Genomic DNA, 16,692 nt, shown 5'->3' on the forward strand with positions numbered 1-16,692 from the left:
TCAGGAGTTTGAGACCAGCCTCGCCAACATGGCACCATAGTAGGGCATGGTGGCGTGTGCCTGTATCCCAACTATTTGGGAGGCTGAGGCATGAGAATCTCTTGGACCCGGGAGGTGGAGGTTGCTGTGAGCTGAGATCACACCACTGCACTCCAGACTGGGTGACAGAGCGAGACTCCATTTCAAAAAAACAAAACAAAACAAAAGTTAATTAATTTGTTTTTTCTTTTTTGAGGTGGAGTCTCACTCTTTCACCCAGGCTGGAGTGCAGTGGCACAATCTCAGCTCACTGCAACCTCCGCCTCCCAGGTGCAAGCGATTCTCCTGCCTCAGCCTCCTGAGTGGCTGGGATTACACGTGTGTGCCACCACGCCCAGCTAATTTTTGTATTTGTAGTAGAGATGGGTTTTTGCCATGTTGGCCAGGATGGTCTTGAACTCCTGATATCAGGTGATCCACCCTCCTTGGTCTCCCAAAGTGCTGGCATTACAGGTGTGAGCCACCAAGTCCAGCCTAAAAATTAATTAATGTAATATATCATGTCAATAGAATAAAGCACAGAAATCACATGATCCTTTCAATAGATGCAGAAAACTCAGATTTTCAGAAAAATAATGAATAGAATTGGCAATGATAAAGGCTTGGACAAAGCCCGAAGACTGCATTTGCCTTTTTTTCCCTTAAGTTTTTATTAAATTTTAAAGAGATAATTTCAGGGTTATCATATATGTAGATCTAATATATAACAACTCTAGCTTACTAAATGGAGAGTGAAAGTAGATCAATAAAATTGCAAGAAAATAAGATTTTACAAGAAATTGTACATTGTTAACTATGGGCGAACTGTGAGAGGTTAAGGGTATATATTATAATCCACAAAATATCAATTATAAAATAATTCAAAAAAGTATATCTTAAAAGCCAACTGAAAAATTAAAGCAGAATTCTAAAGAAAACTAATATATTAAAATTAATAAAAGAAAAATAGAAGAAAAAAAGCAAAAGAGATAAGTAGAAAATAAAAAATAAAATACTAGACCCAAACCCATGTATATTAATAATTACATTAATAATTAATGGACTAACCCATTATTTAAAAGGCAGAACTTGTCATAATTAATAAAATAACATATTCCAAATTTAAACTGTCTACAAGAGATGCACTTTAGGCCGGGCGCGGTGGCTCACGCCTGTAATCTCAGCACTTTGGGAGGCCAAGGTGGGTGGATCACTTAAGGTCAGGAGTTTGAGACCAGCCTGGCCAACACGGTGAAACCCCATCTCTACTAAAAATACAAAAATTAGCCGGGCATAGTGGCAGGTGCCTGGAATCCTAGCTACTCTGGAGGCTGAGGCAAGAGAATCATTTGAACTTGGGGGGTGGAGGTTGCAGTGAGCCAAGATCGTGCCAATGCTCTCCAGCCTGGGCAAAAGAGTGAGACTCTGCCTAAAAAAAAATGCACTTTAAACAGAAAGATACAGAGAAGTTGAAAGTAAATGAATGGAAAAGATACACCATGTAAAGAGTAAGCATAAGAATGGAGTGGTTATGTTGATGTCAGATTAAATAGATTTAATAACATAATATATTATTGGAGAAAAGGAAGGATATTTCATAAAGTCAAAAATGTCAATTTATCAGGAAGGTATAAAAAGCATAAGCATTAGGGCCCAATAACAGAACTTCAAATATATGAGGTGAGAGATGCAAGAATTAAAAGGAGAAATAGATAATTCCACAATGATAATTAATGAATTATAACACCCCCTTCTCAAATTTGTAGAACAACTTGAAAAAAATCAACAGAGACATAGAAGACCTGAGCACTATCAACCATCCTAACTTAGTTGATATTTTGAGAACACTATACCCACTAAAAGTAGAATATACATTCTTTTCAAATGTACTTGGCAAGTTTCCCAGAATAGATCATATTATGTGCCATAAAAGTAGTCTCAATGAATTTAAAAAGATTACACACATGCAGAGTATGTTTTCTGATTAAAGTGGAGTTCAATTAAATTTAAAATAAGTTGACAGGCCAGGTACAGTGGCTCACACCTTAATCCCAGCACTTTGGGAGGCTGAGGTGGGAGGATCACCTGAGGTCAGGAGTTCGAGACCAGCCTGGTGAACATGGTGAAACCCCATCTCTACTAAAAATACAAAAATTAGCCAGGCATGGTGGTGCATGCCTGTAATCCCAGCTACTCAGAAGGCTGAGGCAAGAGAATCACTTGACCCAGGAGGTGGAGGTTGCAGTGAGTAGAGATTGTGCCACTGCACTCCTGACTGGGTGACAGAGCAAGATTCTGTCTCAAAAAATAAAATAAAATAAAATAAAATAAGTTGACAAAGAAAATCCCAACTTTTGGAAGTTGAACACCATACTTCTAATGTACAAAAAAGTTAGAGATGTATTCTAAACTTAACAGGAAAAATAGGATATATTAAAAAGTCTGATATTCAGCCAAAGCTGTTTTTTAGAGGGAACTGTATAGCATTAAATATTTATATTCAAAAAGAAGAAACGTCTCAAACCAATTATCAAGAAAAAACTTCCCCCCTCAGAAAATAAAAAAAAAATGGAAGAGGAAATTGAACAAAAAGCAAGTAGAACAAAGGAAACAATAAGGGAATTGAAATCAATAAAATAGAAAATGGTAAAATGAGAAACCCAATGAAACAAAAAACTATTTCTTTAAAAAATAAATACAATTGATAATGCTCTTGCCAGAATTATCAAGATAAAAAGAAAGACATAAATTATTGATAGCAATAAGAGAGAGTTATTATTGTAGATCATGGATCCCATAGACATTTAATATATATTATGGTGATCTTATGAAGAATGTTATAATACTTTAATAAGTTTGGCAATCTAGATGGAATATACAAATATCTTAAAAGAAGCACTGTCATTAGATTCAAATTACTTAAAATATAAAACTTTCCCAAAAAGGAATAGAAAACTTAAACAGCTCTATATCAGTGAAATAAATTGAATTCATAATTTAAAACTTTACCCCAAAGAAAGCTTCATGTCAGATTAGTCACTGGTAAATTCTATCAAATAGTTAAGGAAGAATTCATACCAATTCCACACAAATTCTTTTTGAAAGTAGAAGAGTATGAAGCCAAAAAAGTATGAAGTATGAAGCCAAAATTACTTTGACGTCAAAACCAGACAAAGAATAGAACTATGGAGAAAAATATCTTGTAAATAGAAATAAACATCCTCAGCAAAATATTATCAAATCAAATCTAACAACATATAAAAAGAACAATGCATTATGACCAAGTAGGTTTACCTGGAAAATGCACGGTTGGTTAAACATCTGAAAATCAATCAATGTAATTCACTGTGTTATTAAAATAAAAGGAAAAAGCCACATAATCATCTCAACAGACACCAAAACATTTTTTAAAATTCAAGACTATTTTATGATTAAAAACTTGCAACAAACTGAGAATAGAAGAGGCTTTCCTCACATTAACTAAGGTCACTTATAAAAAACCCTACAATTAATATCATTATCAGTGGAAAACAGCCCAATTCTTTGTATCTACAATTAGGAACAAACCAAGTTATGTCCATTTTTACTACTTTAACATTGCACTGAATGGCCTAGCTGATATAATACAAAAGGAAAAACAGGGTTAAAAACTGTAGAAATTGAAATGGAAGAAGTTAAACTGTTCTCATTTGCAGATGACTTGATTGTACATGTAAAAAACCCTTAGGAGTTTACAAAGAAGGTACTAGAATTATTACAAGAATTTAAGATTTGCAGAATACAAAATCAATATTTGTAAATTGGATTTCTATATACTAGCAAACAATAAGCAATGAACAAAAAATTTTAAAACTCCATTTACAATAGAATTTAAAATATTGTGGGACAACGTTAATGAAAGCCATGCAAGACTTGTACATTGAAAACTATAGAACATTGCAAAGATAACTTAAAAAGACCTAAATAAATGGAGAACTCTAATTATGTTTACAGAATGTAAGACCCAATATTGTTAAGATGACAACCTTCCCCAGGTGATCTATATCTTCAGTTTCATCCCAATCATAATTCTACTTGGCTTTTTATTTTTGAAGAAAATGAAACATTGATTTAAAAACTCATATAGATTTATACGTAAGAAATGAAACTATACAAATACTGAAAGAAAATATGTGTGAATTACTTTTTAGCATCAGTATTTACAAAAGCTTTCTGTGAGGCAAAATGCAGTAACAGGAAAGACTGATATATTTTATTAGGTGAATATAAAATGTTTACATACCAGAAACATCACAAATAACCTTAAAAGATAACTGACACACTAGATAAAACATATCGGAGAGATAAAGGACTTATCTCTCACATATAAAAATCACTCTTTCTGTAAAATAGAAGGGAAAACACACCAGTATCAAAAAGCACACTTAATAACCAGATCATGGTTTCTAATACCATTCTCCAACAAAAAAACCCAGAGCTCCTTGGAGAAACGGCTGATTCTACCACTTGGGCAAGTACTATACAAGATGAGCCAGGAGCATCTTATAATACCAGAAAGTAAGGAAATGCTACACACACACACACACACACGCGCACACACACACACACACACACACACACCCCAAGCAAAACCTGAAACCCATATTGTATGAGGGTGTGTCAAAGGTGCGTAGGAGCCAACTTGAGAGAGTTCTTACTGGCTGAAGCTGAATCAATTTGAGAAACAAAATAAATAAAAGGGTATTGGATTTGGATTATAGCCTAGTACAAAATACATATTCATGAGTCTATACTGATACAAATAAATGATTGAATAAAGTAATAAATGGATGAGAAGGAGCAAATCTTCTGTACAGAAGAATTTCAAATAATTTATGTAGCTAATAATATGTAGCTAAATAATTTATGTAGCTTCACCCTCAAGGAGATGGAACATAATTCCCCATCCTGAAGGTGTGGGCTGTGCATAGTGACCTCATTTCAAAGAGTACAGTATAAAAGAAGTGGGAAGAAGTAATTTTACAGTAGTTCTCTACTGACAAACACTACCTAAGCCAGGTTATTGAGGTCAACATTGATATTCATAAATCACTTGTTGGTAGAATGTACCCTACGATGTGATGAGAGTGGCTCTCTACCTGTGAGGTCTTCCCCCCACAAAACCAATAACCCCAGTCCTACAATGAGAAAAACAACAGACAAATTCTAATAGCGCAGCATCCTACAAAATACCTGACCAGTTCCTCCAAACTGTCAAGATCATCAAAAAGAAGCAAAGTCTGAGAAACTGCGCAGCCAAGAGGGGCTTAAGTAGATACACCACTAAATGCTATATCGTATCCGAGAACAGAAAAATAATTAGGTAAAAACTAAGGAAATTGTGATAAACTATGGACTTTATAACATTAATATATCATATTAATAATAATGTATCAATACTGGCTCCTTAATTGTAAACTATGTGCCATACTAATGTAAAATGTTAATAATAGGGAAAACTGGGTGTAAGGTATATAGTAACTCTCTGTACTATCTTCTCAAGATTTCTATAAACCTAAAATTGTTCTAAAACATCTATTTCTAATACTATTTGGAAAATTAAATAAAATAAAAAATAGGGGGAAGAGGATAACTAATCATTAGAAAAATGGGAAAAAGACAGAAATAGACAACTCACAAAGAAGATGTAAAAATTGCCCTTAAATATCTGAAAAGATGTTCAGTTTCACTCATAATTAGAGAAATGCAAATTAAAACCTTTATTTTGTCTTTGCAAAACCTTTTCTATTTTGGAAACAGCACCCTCTTTTGTTGAAAAGGTGCTCTTTCACCCCACTTGATCCCTCTGGTTCTAGTTAAAACTATCAGTTGTGCCAGGCAGAGTGGCTCATGCCTGTAATCCTACCACTCTGGGAGTCTGAGGTGGGAGGATCACTTGGGGCCAGGAGTCTGAGGCTGCAGTGAGCCATGTGCTCCAGCCTGGGCGACAGAGTGAGACCCGGTCTCAAAAAAATTAAATAAAACTATCAGTCATAACCATTTGACACACACTAATCACTCAGTTATTGTCAGCTAGTAACTTGTTATCTGGCTGTGGTAAAACCTACACTTGAGAAAATTTCTATTCGTGCATCTATTACATTAGTATGGTACATAGCTTACAGTTAATGAGCGAATATTGACACATCATTATTAACGAAAGTCCATAGTTTATCCAGGAATTGAAACATGGTCCCCTTGTAGGTCTGGAAGATTGAAAAGAGGTTAATAGTCAGTATGGTAGGCATAGTGGAAACAGCCATGTTGCTAGAAGAATTTATATGCCAATTAGGACATACAAGTTCTTTACTGGGTCAGGCCCAAGACATATGCTATGTAATTAGATTGAAAGTTCCCCTGACTCTACTCCCTCTTTCCTACTTGCATGATCAATATGTATCATATCAGCCACTGCAGTGACATGTTTGAGCTGCTATTAATTTCTAAGGTAATCATCAAGAAAAACCATTAAGAGAGTCCCTTTCTCTGACACACAATACTTGTTCATCATAAAATTGAAAGTGTGTGGGGAAGAATATCTTACATCAGAGGCCATTTGGGCCTCATTCACCTCTGTCCCCAGCTCTGAGAAGATGTTCATTTGTAGGTTTTAGATGATTGGGTCCTCTGTATAGTGGTGGATGGTGAAATCCAGCTTGTGATATCAGCCATTCCCTGATTACTTTATTCTTAGTAAACTGTAGATTCTCACTTTGTTTACAGATCTTTTCTGGTTTCTAATATTGTAGCCATGGTGGCTTAGTTTCTGATCTCAGTGTATAAATCCCCAAACAGACAAGCATTTATAAGTGGGCTTAGGCAGAGTCTGCTAACAATTGTCAATTTCTAGGAGTCCTGTGTCACTGATTAAACCTGAACTACCCAGGAGACCACAGGAAACACTGGAATGTGAATTTATTAAATTAAAATGAAAAATATCATGGGAATAAGAAGACTCATAATCAGAGTGAAGAACTTATTCTTGCCTTTAAGGTACATGTGATTAGAAGGTTATGTGGTAGACATAGAAATCTTAACAATAGGCATTAGATAAACCAAATGTTTGTTACTGTCAAGGCGGATAGGTCCATATCTTTATGGACATAGTCTTGCTATAGGGATCAGGGTACTCAAAATATGATACCCAAGATTCCCTTTACTGAAGAATCTGCTGAGACGGATAGTGCCAACATTATTCTCTACAGCTCTCATTTATGTGTGCTGGGAAGGGTACCAAACTGTTTCCATGACTTTCCCTTTCTGGATTTCTTTAGCTGATATGACAGGTATATGCCTGACAGGTATCACCTTTATATGATGATTCTGAAGGTTTAGGAAGTTGTCCCTTTTGTAGGAGATTGTGTCCACAATTACTAGATATTTTTGTAGGAGATTGTGGACACAAAATATCTAGTAATTGTGCTTATTTTGCAGGTGAAGTCTAATAAAGAATTCTATCACTATCATTTTTGAATTCTTGAGGCCCACTGGTATATACAATTCTCAATACACACCACATCTAGCTTCTCATAAGCACAACATTTTCAATTTGTTGCTATATGGAGAAAAACTTGTAAGAAACGGATAGATGATAGCCTCAGAAATTTTTCTTTATATTATAAAATGTAATAGACAGGTAAAAAATGTTGAGTTGTCAAATTAAATTAACTATAAAAGATATATCTATAAAATAATCAAAGGAGAAAGTTGTTCTTAGCCTAGATAGGGAGCAATACTTTAGTACCACTCATTGTGTTTTCTGTGACTTAATTAATTTTTAACATTTGATAAATTTTAATCTTAATAATTATAGTGATCAGCATCAGATAAGGATAAATTTGTTTTTAGAATGCATAACTAATATTCTAAAACTTTTTTGGGAAGACCACAGCCTATATTGGAATGAAAAATCCAAACATAATGTTAACAATACCAAAGGAATTATATTACCAACTAAGAACTGTTCATATGCTGGTGTCTATACATTATTTTTCTTTCCTTGAACTTTCCATGTAAGAGGTAGTGATGAATCTCAATTATTTTTTAATTAGGTGAAGTTTAAATGTATGAAATATCATCAACTCATTGTCATGTTATTTTTTTAATGTACCAAATATATTTACATTTCTTTTTTTTAAGCAAATGACAAAGACCCAATTTACCAGCCTTATTTTTTTAAACTTAAGCTTAACATTTCATAATTAAACAATTGTCAGAACTTACTAAGTTGCCAACATTCATGCACAAATGGAAAACATCCTTAATTTATATTAAACCAGAAATATATTACCACTAATGCATTAGTATTTCTCACTACTAAATACTGAAAAAATTTGAAATTATTTTTGTAGAAGATATGACTTGCAATGTTAACTTCACAGCAGGCTGACATTACTTGGCTCAGGTTTCAGACACAATGGAAAAACAGATCCATGCTGGTGTTAGTGTACAGTCTTGTCCAACCAGTACTAAAGATCATGGCTCACTTTGGAGTATTTGTTTTTAAAGCAAAGTGCATGCAGAGATTCACAACTATTTTAAAGACTGAATAAATGGTCTTATTATTACAAGTAATGGCAAAAGCTGCAATTACTTTTGCACCAACCTAATATGTGGTCCAAACAAGAAATTCAAAAGTCTGTGACAAATAGGGGCTCTGATAGCTGTTTGTAAGTACTTTAGGTGAAATTATATTGAAAGCTGAGTTCATTTGAAATCTTCAAAAAATGTTTCTGTTAATCCTCAAATAGTGCTTGTTATAGTTTAACATTAAATGAGAGCATTGAATTACTTGTTATTCAAACACAGCAGTTGTTCCTTACTATCTTTCATGAGGACATTAACTGGCCATCTTTTTTCAGCTTCTACTCTTTCTTGACTATTCTTGACAGTTCTCTTCATAGTGATCTTTCTGCCATTAACTATTTTAGTAGAAGTTGCTATAGATTTGAAGTTGTCCATACCATTATCACTTCTTGGCCATATTTTTCACAGAAGTCCAGTTTTTTAGCAGCTGACAGCACTTCATATACCTCAGCTACTTGTTTGCATTTTCTTTCTGCTTCTTCTTTATTCTCAAGATTTTTATCTGAGTGCCACTTCAGTGCCAGTTTCCAATATGCTTTTTTTTTTTTTTGAGATGGAGTCTCTCTCTGTCGCCCTGGCTGGAGTGCAATGGCGTGGTCTTGGCTCACTGCGACCTCCGCCTCCCAGGTTCAAGCAATTCTCCTGCCTCAGCCTCCCAACTAGCTGGATTACAGGTGTACACCACCATGCCTGGCTAATTTTTTGTATTTTATTTATTTATTTTTAGTAGACATGAGGTTTCACCATGTTGGCCAGGCTGATCTTGAACTCCTGACCTCAAATGATCTACCTGTCTAGGCCTCCCAAAGTTCTGGGATTACAGATGTGAGCCACCGCACCCAGCCCGATATGCCTTTATAATATCCTTGGGTGAGGCTTGTCTCTGCATGCCTAGAACTTCATAGTGACATATCATGCTGTAACAGATTGCTGGATCATGTCCAAAATTACAAATAAGACAGAACTTATATCAAACAGTGTCTTATTTTCAGGTGCACAGGGAACATTCATGAAAATTTACCATATCTTAGGCCACACAAATGCATACACACACACACACATCTCAGTAAAGTGCAAAGAATTGAAATAATATCAATAGTACTTTCTGAACATAAGGCAATAAAATTAGAAATTAATAATAAAATTTGTTATTATGTTTTGAGACAGGGTCTTACTCTGTCACCCAGGCTGGAGTGCAGTGGCATGATTTCAGTTCACTGCAGCTTCCACCTTCCAGGCTCAAGCCATCTTCCCACCTCAGCCTCCTGAGTAGCTGGGATTTCAGGTGTGCCCCACCATGCCTGGCTAATTTTTGCATTTTTTGGTAGAAATGGGGATTCATCATGTTTCCCAGGCTGGTCTCAAACTCCTGGGCTCAAACAATCTGCCTGCCTCAGCTTACCAAAGTATTAGGATTACATGCCCAGCCTAAGCTAGGCTGGAGTACAGTGGTGCCATGGCTCACTGCAGCCTTGACCTCACAGGGGCAAGTGATCTTCCCACCTCCAACTCCCAAGTTGCTGAGACCACAGGTGCTAGCTGCCACCTGGCTATTTTTAATTTTTTTAAATTTTGTAGAGACAGGGTCTCCCTATGTTGCCCAGGCTGGTCTTGAGCTCCTGGGCTCAAGTGATCCTCCTGCCTTGGCCTCCCAAAGTGTTGGAATTACAGGCTGAGCGACCATGCCCAGCCAATAACAAACTTTTAAAAGGCTCTTCAACATTCAAATTTTTAATAATTACACTTCATTAAACAACTATTGGGTCAAAAGAAAAAATCGCAGATTTTTCAAAAGAGAAATAAACTAAAATTGCGCAATAATAGCATGTGAATACTTCTTGAATTTAAGCAAGAGTAACCAATTCTTCAGTTTTAAATTGTTGGTATATGTTAGAAGTATTCTAATATGTGAATAATCTGATTGTGTTTTTTGTTTCTCATGTTTTTAGGTGGGTTTTTCAATGTGCAATTTTTAAAATGTTTATTATAATGTGAGCTTAAAAACAGTTCACCCGCTATCACTTACCATCTCACTTACGTTTTAGTGTGCAAGAAGAAATAAAATTGAACATCGTGGTGTATGCATATATTATATTATACATATATATATACACACCAACAGGCATATGAAACAGTGTGAGGTGGTGCCACATCCTTCTCAGAAATGGCTCTGAGTAGAGCCATCAACATCTGTTCTTTCACCTCTTTCTGCTTTTCTTTCTTCCTCTTTTGCGAAGGGCCCTAAATACGTGGGTAAATCTAGAGTAGAACAAGAAAGTAGATAGCCTAAACCTTTGCTACTTATGGAAGGGAAAGCAAAAGCTCTGTCTTTAAGAAAAAAACTTTTCATTCTTTCTCTTTTTTGCCCCTTCAGTTCTCATTTGCCCCCAAAGTAGTTCCTCCAAAGGAATTCTCTTCTCTCTTCCTACCTCTGTTATCTTTTGGTCCCAGAACCCAGGTGGCAGAATAGGTACAATTTGCATAATGCTGCTGTTCTGGCTCTGCAGGAGTGTGGCCAGAGGTCTGCAGACTGAATTAGTCATAAATTGTAGTTCAGTGAACAGCAGGGAGGAGCAGGTAGAGACGACAGGCTCAGGGGCTTGGTGGAGCCCTGTAAAGACCAGGGCGGGGTTTTGTGGTGGACACTGGGTGATTTTGCTGTCAGTGTCTATTCTTCCTTGACTGTCAGTTCTATTATTAGCTCAAATGGGACTGGCTGCAACATCAAGCTCTAGGAGTGGGCGTTATGACGAATCAGGGGTTCCCAAATCAGGAGAGTGATTGCTAAGCTATAATACATGACTTTTGCCAGGACCATAAAAATTAGATCCGAGAGTTTTGGCGGAATACATTAAAAGATTCTCTCTCTCCTGGAGCTATTCTTCCAGACATTCCTCATGCTTTCTGGCCCAGCAACTTTGAACAAAATTCTTAAGTTTCAGAGAATTTTCTCCACATGAGGCTTGTCTCACCAAGGTAGAACACAGAAAACTTGCTGCTATTCCCATCCTTTTCACTACAGGAAACAAGTCTGTGAGTTAGATGACTTCACCAATCACTCAGATATAGGAAAGTTAGATTGAGAAGTGAACAACTTACAGAAGGAAGCTCTTGGGGCACTATTTGGTGAGGATAGCAACTGAGATGTATGGCTTTGGGGGTGGCAGTAATTGCATGATTGAGTTCCTCGGCCTGGAATGGCCTTGATGCCAGCAGTATTTGAACTCTTGCCACCAGTGCAAAGAAAGCCCTCAGTGTTGGTGGCAGCGGCAGTGGTGGTGCTGGCTGTAGTTTCTTTAAACTGTGCATATTGGAAGTTTGGCTGCAGGCAAGGTTCTCTGGCCTTTACAACAATTCTGTAGCCTGCAAAGTAGTTTTTTAATGAACTCCTTTTCTGTTTAATCCTCAGGGTCAGAGTGAGCAGTTACAAATAAGAACTTTGACCATAATGTTATAAAACTGGAAGACATAAACCTGGGAATTTCAGGGGCTCTGGCCTGAAGCTAGGCCATTTGGAAACAAAGTTACATAGAAGAAAGCATGGCTAAGAGATCAAGCCTTAGAGACAGAGTGAAATTTGGTGAATACTGGATCCAGCCTTGCCTGAGCTGATATGAATAGATATGTAAGTTGATAATTTGTTTTTCTTAAGTCGTTTTGGGTTGAGTTACCTGTCATTGCAATTCAAGGCACTCCGACTTATATAGGCTTTTAATTTATAGGCATATATGTGTGTGTGTATGTGTGTGTATATATATATATATATATATAATTATAACTTTTTTTTTGTGAGACAAGGTCTCGCTCTGTCACCCAGGCTGGAGTGCAGTGGTGCCATCTTGGCTTACTGCAACCTCCGCTTCCTGGGTTCAAGAGATTCTCATGCCTCAGCCTCTCGAGTAGCTGGAATTACAGGTGTACACAAGCGCACCCGGCTAATTTTTGTATTTTTAGCAGAGACAGGGTTTCGCCATGTTGGCCAGGCTGGTTTTGAACTCCTGGCCTTACATGATCTGCCTGCCTCAGCATCCCAAAGTGCTGGGGTTACAGGCATGAGCCACCCAGCCATTATTACATCTTTTTATGCTGTATTCACATCCATTCCCAGGCCCATAATTAGATACTTTATGCAAAATAACTGAAAACTCTGTCTTGTTAGTTCTGTAGCAAAAGACATAGAAGTTTATAAGATTTCTTGCTAACTCAAGTATGTTTTGCTTTTTTATTTCTAGTTTTTTTAATAAAAATATGAAAGCTGATTTAGAAGTGATGGGAATATCCACCCACAAAATCAGGATAATTGATGCCATGTGCCTTTTATAGAATAGAGTTTCTCACTCCAAAGTGAGAATCGAGTTCAACAATGTTTTCTGAATGAATGCATACATCTTGATCCAGCAACTCTATGTTTATAAATTTCTAAGAAAATACTCATGGTTACCTGCAGAGCTTTAACCACATGTGAATATATACCAAATACAGGCAGAAATTTCTAAAAAGTAAAAAAATCAACTTAATAAATAGTAGATTGCAATTTTATATTGCTTACAAGCCACATGTGATAAGGCTTTCATGTATATTAACTATGAAATTATAAAAATAATTCTATGAAATTGATACTATTATTTTTCTCATCTCACAGATAAGGAAAGTGTGAGAAAGAGAAGTGAATACTCTCTACTTCAGTCATGAAGCCTGTCATGATCTAGCTTTGGAAGCCACGCCAAGCCACTTCTGCTGCAGTCTGTTCTTTAGAACTGACTCAGGCCCAGCACGGTGGCTCACTCCTGTAATCCCAGCACTTTGGAGGCATACATTCATGAAAAAAGAATATAAGGAAACTCATGGAAATATTAACAGATTGCTGGACTTGCAGGTGATTTTTATTATTTCTATTTTTTGTTTATCTGAATTTACTAAGATTACATTTGTCTAGAGAAAATCAAGACTTATTTTTTGTTGTTGTTGTTAAATTCAACCTTTCTGTGAGATGACTTCTGTGTACATAACTCCTTATCTCATTACCTTAAAATAATATGTTGATAAACCTTTGACTGATGCTGTATCAAATTCTTTTTTTACATTGTATGTAAACTGAGAGACAGTGATGTCGGGGAAGCTGTGAGTTTAGCCTGTATTTATTGACATGCTGATGCTCAGATATTTGAAGTCCGAACTGAACTTAAAACTCTTGGTTCTTGCTTTTTGTTCTGTTGAATAGAAACCCCAAAGTTGCTTCATAGGATTTAAAGTAGCCAGAGGATATTTTTCCCTTTTAAAAACATGACCTATGCATAGACACAGTGGCTTTTAGATGCAAACAGATCATCCGTTTGATATAGAGACCTCATCTCCTCTCATCTTAACTCTGATTCATCAGTGCCCCTTGCAGTCTCACTGAGATAGACATTCAGGCATACTTTGTTGGATTTGTTCTGGTTCAGTAGTGGACAAAATTAGCCCATATGCAGATAGCACCCTTCCACATTTAAATGAAAAGAAGAAAGTCATTGTCAGGCCTTTATTAGCCCCACTAAGATTTTGCCTCTTTGATTAAAAAGTTCAGTTTTTAAAAACTCACTGAAAAATATTGAGAGACTCAAACTTCATTTTGTTCTCCCCTCCAATAAGTTACATCAGGATTCAAAATATTAAAGACAGCTATGATTAGAAAAACCATAGTGCGTTGGCCTTTAAGCGGGCTTAGAGATTGTAGGCGTGCATTGGTAGTAAGGAAACAGACACTGCAAGTGTTGTAACTTACAAAGATTACACAGCACAAAATGGGGTAACCAGACAAGAATTCAGATCTCACTTCAGAACAACTCTTTTCTAATCATACCACACTACTTCTTGTTATGAGAACATTTTCCTGAAAATTTCCAAATTGGCTTGAGACCTCTGACATTTCCATATTATGATTTTTTCTTCTCATTGAAGATCATTAGGTCAAAACCATTGTTCTTCAGCAAAGTATGCCATGGTCACTGTGACCTTTTCTGAAAGAGAGGCTACATGTTTATAGTGAGAGTATGTGGGTAATATCTGTAAATCTCCTGCAATGAATCTATAATTGTATTTCTCATTGAGGTCATAGTTCTGCCCTGGGGAAAGGACAAAAAGAGTCAGAATGTACCCTTTTTAATGTGGGGGTTCCCCATATTGACTTGAATGTCAAACTTTGGAGAAAAGCTTTTGTCATCTATTCCCCAACTGCCAACTAAGAGACCTTGGTACCGGAGCTCAGGAAAGATGGATGAAGAGTCCTACTTTTAGGCAGAGAACTGGAGGCAATTTAGCTATTGTTTATCATTTGCACCACATAAAGAATTAAGGGAATATGAAATGCTTTATCTGTTGTTATTCTGCCATTTCCATCTCATTGAGATAAAAACAAATATAAGTATGGTATCACCCCAAACAACAGGTAGGTCCAAGTTTAGAAGATGCCTACAACTGTATGATAGCATCTATGGTTTAAAAGTAATTTTATTTTATCTGATTCTCTTACCAGTTCTGTGATGTTAGCAGAGTTGAAGACAATGGAATCCAGGGAAATGAAGTGACAGGACTATGACCACCGTCTGTTTCTGCAGTAGGAACCAGTTCCTCAAGTTTCTTCTAGTCCTTTTTAGATGTAGCTATGGGAATCTTACAGGCATGGAAACAATCAATTTAGATTATAAAGTTTTATCAACAAAAAGTATTCTGCTAAAGGCAAAAATCCTGTGCTCTAGATAGTCAGAACACTGTCCTCACAGGGGCAGGAATGTTCTTCAGCTAAAGTATGTTCAGAATGGCTTCTTTTCCTTCTGGCTTTTGAACAAGAATTTGTAACTTTGGAAGACTATTCTCTCAGCGGAGAGAATGACAAGTCTAAGAAAAAGAAAATGCTTATTTAAAAAACGGTATCCAAAAAGAAAGCTAATGCTTTTCTTTTTTTTTTTTTTTAGCCAAATGTGTTTTTAATTATAGCATTAACAAAGATAAAGCAAAATCAGGGAAATACAAAATAATTACATGCGACTCTAACAAAATAAACATCATCTGTTCTTAGATTCTATGTACTTCCTCTAAACCTGCTGTTTTTCCAAATATTGGACCTTTTCCTCTTTACTAGTTTTCTTTCTTTTTTTTTTTTAATTAAGTATTTATTGATCATTCTTGGGTGTTTCTCGGAGAGGGGGATATGGCAGGGTCATAGGATAATAGTGGAGAGAAGGTCAGGAGATAAACACATGAACAAAGGTCTCTGGTTTTCCTAGGCAGAGGTCCCTGCAGCCTTCTGTAGTGTTTGTGTCCCTGGGTACTTGAGATTAGGGAGTGGTGATGACTCTTAAAGAGCATGCTGCCTTCAAGCATGTGTTCAACAAAGCACATCTTGCACCGCCCTTAATCCATTTAACCCTGAGTTGACACAGCACATGTTTCAGAGAGCACGGGGCTGGGGGAAAGGCCATAGATCAACAGCATCCCAAGGCAGAAGAATTTCTCCTAGTCACAACAAAATGGAGTCTCCTATGCCCACCTCTTTCTACACAGACACAGCAACAATCTGATCTCTCCTTTCTTTTTCCCACACTTCCCCCCTTTCTTTTCAACAAAACCGCCAGCGTCCTCATGGCCCACTCCTGATGGTCGCTGTCTCTTCAGAGCTGTTGGGTACACCTCCCAGACAGGGTGGCCAGGTAGAGGCGCTTCTCACCTCCCAGACGGGGCGGCCAGGCAGAGGTGCTCCTCACTTCCCAGACGGGGCGGCCAGGCAGAGGTGCTCCTCACTTCCCAGACGGGGCAGCTGGGCAGAGGTCCTCCTCACCTCCCAGATGGGGTGGCCGGGCAGAGGCACTCCTCACCTCCCAGACGATGGGCGGCCGGGCAGAGGCGCTGCTCACTTCCTCCCAGATGGGGTGGCAGCCGGGCAGAGGCGCTCCTCACTTCCCAGACGGGGCGGCCGGGCAGAGGCGCTCCTCACTTCCCAGACGGGGCGGCCGGGTAGAGGCGCTCCTCACTTCCCAGACCGGGCGGCCGGGCAGAGGCACTCCTCACTTC

General features: G+C 37.3%; 1 long non-coding RNA gene across 1 annotated transcript in view; it reads left to right on the forward strand.

Moving 5' to 3' along the window:
• The window catches only part of LOC134739602 (uncharacterized), a 45,539-nt gene extending 29,775 nt beyond the window's left edge, over window positions 1-15,764 (forward strand). Inside the window, exons 2-4 of the long non-coding RNA XR_010126431.1 lie at window positions 12,053-12,268; window positions 13,286-13,519; window positions 15,158-15,764. This is a non-coding gene — a long non-coding RNA (uncharacterized LOC134739602). The remainder of the gene's footprint in view (window positions 1-12,052; window positions 12,269-13,285; window positions 13,520-15,157) is intronic.
• The last annotated feature ends 928 nt before the right edge of the window (window positions 15,765-16,692 follow it).

This window comes from Pongo pygmaeus, chromosome 4 (assembly GCF_028885625.2).
Source record: "Pongo pygmaeus isolate AG05252 chromosome 4, NHGRI_mPonPyg2-v2.0_pri, whole genome shotgun sequence".
Taxonomy (NCBI): domain Eukaryota; kingdom Metazoa; phylum Chordata; class Mammalia; order Primates; family Hominidae; genus Pongo; species Pongo pygmaeus.